This window comes from Triplophysa dalaica, unplaced genomic scaffold, assembly GCF_015846415.1.
Source record: "Triplophysa dalaica isolate WHDGS20190420 unplaced genomic scaffold, ASM1584641v1 Contig14, whole genome shotgun sequence".
Classification (NCBI taxonomy): Eukaryota; Metazoa; Chordata; class Actinopteri; order Cypriniformes; family Nemacheilidae; genus Triplophysa; species Triplophysa dalaica.
Window position 1 is genome coordinate 10207 of NW_026622648.1, and position 3509 is coordinate 13715.

General features: G+C 36.9%; 1 long non-coding RNA gene across 1 annotated transcript; it reads right to left on the reverse strand.

The window, feature by feature from the left end:
* Positions 1-301: 301 nt before the first annotated feature.
* On the reverse strand, positions 302-2910 carry LOC130417103 (uncharacterized). The gene is made up of 6 exons (XR_008906146.1): positions 2790-2910; positions 2652-2706; positions 1266-1357; positions 972-1125; positions 533-684; positions 302-438 (listed from the first exon to the last, which is right to left on the reverse strand). It is a non-coding gene; the product is annotated as an uncharacterized LOC130417103 (long non-coding RNA).
* Positions 2911-3509: the final 599 nt, after the last annotated feature.

The window sequence follows — 3509 nt, forward strand, 5'->3', positions numbered from 1 at the left end:
ACACAGTATTATTTTATAATATGAAAATAGCATACATGCACATGCAAATTAAGAAGTATTATTCTTGCATATCCCTTTGCTGAAAAAGCATCTCTCAGGGCAGGAAAAAGAGTAACAATGCCCATGGCTTAAGTCTTTGCGGGTAGGATCCTCCTAAAATTTGATTTAAAAAACAGAAATGTAAATTGCACAGCAAAATGTAAAGCCTTGTTTTTTTCCCAAAAAGGATATTTTTTCAAAGGTTTAACAAAGCTTCTTTATAGGCAGCTGTTTGTAGTGTAACTGTGCACTGAAATCTTACCCGTAAGTCTCAGTCATGTGACTGACAACAATATTCACAAGTTGGCGTCTGGTACTGTGCTTTAAAGTCTTTGTTGTCTGGTATTCTGTAAGCTTATCCTCACCACCAGAGTGTTTTTCTGGGGCATCTTGGACATTCTGAATAAGCATATATTAAGCAGAGTAAAGTTCGCTACTAAGTGACAAGTAATGCAATTATTACATGGCAAATTTACCATTCGGAAATACATACCTGTTTTGCCTTTTCAGAATTCAAGGCTTCTTTACTGCTGGCCCTTGCTGACTGAATATGCACTGTTGGTTCTCTCTCCTCATAGTCAGTGGAAGAGACTGAAAGAGTATCAATGCAAGTGCTTTGTGTTGAGGATCTTGTTGGCCAAATCACTGAAACAGAAAGTAAAAAACAATTTTCATGTTTATTCAAATTTCCAAACACAATAACTACGGTAAAATTAAGAAAACCACAAGTATGCAACATTGTGTCTCTATAGTTTTGTGAATTGTTTCCTCAAGATTTATAATTTGTTACATTTCTTATTTAAGATAATTTAAATAAGTAGCTACTATATGAACAAGAGTAAATGTGTTTGTCTTTCCCAAATACATTTAACTCAGAAATGACCATTGCTACACTAAAGTCCTTGAAATAATGTCTGAATTGATATATTTACCCTCAGGCAGGCCAGCAGAAATTTCTTCCAGACATCTTATAGGGATAAATTTGTTCTTCAATTAGTTCTTGGAAGATGTCCTCATCCACACTGGTGTCCGTGTCATCAAAGACTTGAAGAACTGCAGTTGTAGCAAGCCCAAATTTGCTTTGAACTGAAATATAATTTTATCACATGAACATAAATATGAAAACATATTATGGCATGAGACAAATCTGGACATCATGAAGCTGCTATATGACTGTTTATAGTAAGCAAATTTCTAAACATAAGCACAAGCTACAAATAACTTACCTTCAATGAGAAAATCTTGGAATGTAAAATCATTAAGCAATTTTATAAATTTCTTCACACCTTGTACTGAACTTTAACCAACATGACGAAAGCTGTTAAAGAGAAAACAAATCTGTTTAATAAAGTTTGTTCACTTTTATTGTAAATAAAATATGGTAAATACTGGCAGAAGGCACCACCAATCGCTTTTAAAAACACTTATATTTCCAGCATAAACATGTACAATTTAATATTATTATGTTATTAACCTCAATGTGGAAACCATGTAGCTGAGCAACATTTCATTAACATAAGGAAACGTTAGCAAGACTAAAATAAAATTTGACTTCTAAGAGAGAAAAACAATATACGAGAAGTGTAAGACGGTTATCATTTTTAACCGGGAGGGTTGCTTCAGTTCTGGGTAAACTTGTTTTAAACGTATTTGGCAGCTATTGCGGCTGTATTATCGTAACGTAAAAGACATCGAAGATTACCCTATTTTTTTAGATGTATTTCCAAGACTAAATCACCGTCTTAAACAATACGAGACAAAAAAGCCGTGTGCTTTGTGAGCGCCTCACTGTGATGATGACGATAGAGCGCCACCGCACTGACCGCAGTGGCGTAATTGAGTAGCTTCAGTTCACGTTACAGATGATACTTCATAAAAGTACAGCAATTGTTCGTTTATAATAAAACCCCTCACAAAGTTTTGTTATTAGATAATTATCTATGCAGGGAAAAGCCTGAGTTAACTTTAGAAAGAACATTATACTGCCAATCGATTTTTTTTAACAACGCGTTTCGTCTACTCAAATGCACAAAAAAGGCTTAAAAGTTGGTCACTGTCGTATCAACCCTGTACGATCACATAATTGTTAAAAGATGTAAGGTCTCAGATACACCGTTAAAGTGAACGTAACAACTTGGCGCCATAGCAGATCAACTGCGTGCACGTCAGAACACATGAAGAGTTAAATATCATAACAAGGAAATATATAAAATTACAGTGCGCATTTTCAAAGCAGTTTCCTGTTGTATTAGCTTTTAAAATTAGCACTGTTGGGGAAGGGGCGGGCAACCCGATGAAATTCGTGTAAATAACATTAACTAGGACCAACAAAAGTCACGTTATGTGCACGTTTAAACAAGCCTCACCTGTTTACGGAGTTCGGTTTATATAAGTATAGATATTTGTGAAAACACTGCACGACACTATAAAATATGAGTCGTATGCTTTTCTTGGCCATGGCAACACACATGAGATCTGGCGAAAACGGGTTGCGTCTAATTTCATTAAAATGTTTACGTTGATCACAGAAATAAATGCATGATCCCACTAAAAATTGATCAATGTGCAAAACTGATCATGATAAACTTTCTTTAAAACAACGTTATTCTTACCTTTGCAGCGCTAATCTCTGTCGGTTGTCTGCAGATTGAAAAAAACGATAGCGAGCTGAAAATGTACATAAGAAGTGTTGAGAACAGTAAATATTCAAAAACAAAGAATTAAGTTATTAAAAATGTATTATAGCCTACCTATTTTTGCACTGCCGTCTCCTCGTGGTTGTCCGCCATCAGTCAAAAGGGAAGTGATCCGCAATGACCGGAAATTGGATGTACTCGCCTAAAGTGTAATTTAACATCAACTCACTGAAATAACACTGACTCTGACCATTTATTTACACCGTGAGTGCTGTTATTATCAAATTAACACCTAAATCAACACTTTTTAACTCTGGTAAAGTAACACTAAAAAACAACTCAAAACAACACTTGAAATTTTGCTGTGGACAGATCAAATACTGCATTAAACCGTAAAATCAGTGTGCACTTACCACAAGGAAGCAAAAATAGTGGGTTCGTGGAAAAAAGCCTCTTGAAAATGCCAGCCATTTGACGCACAGTCTTGCGTTGGATCGTAGTGTGAAAAAGCCTGACACGTAGCGCATATCTAAATGGGAAGTGGGTGATTTCACCTTACCCTGTGGTAAGACCACTTTTTAATCTGCTGGCCACGGATAGGGGGTGTGGGGACACCACTTGGGGCGCCCTCGTGCCATGGCACCCCTCGAAGACCCCAAAGACCCCTGTCCACGAACATCATATGCGTACCTCACAGGTTTATCCCATGTACTTCGGCTTACCCGCTTGTCCTCCAACATTATAAGAGTTCCACGACTCAATTGTTTGCATGGGTGTCGGCTGCCAGCTTACTGCCCATTGGTGCCAGTGTCCACGAAATAACTATTTGTCCAC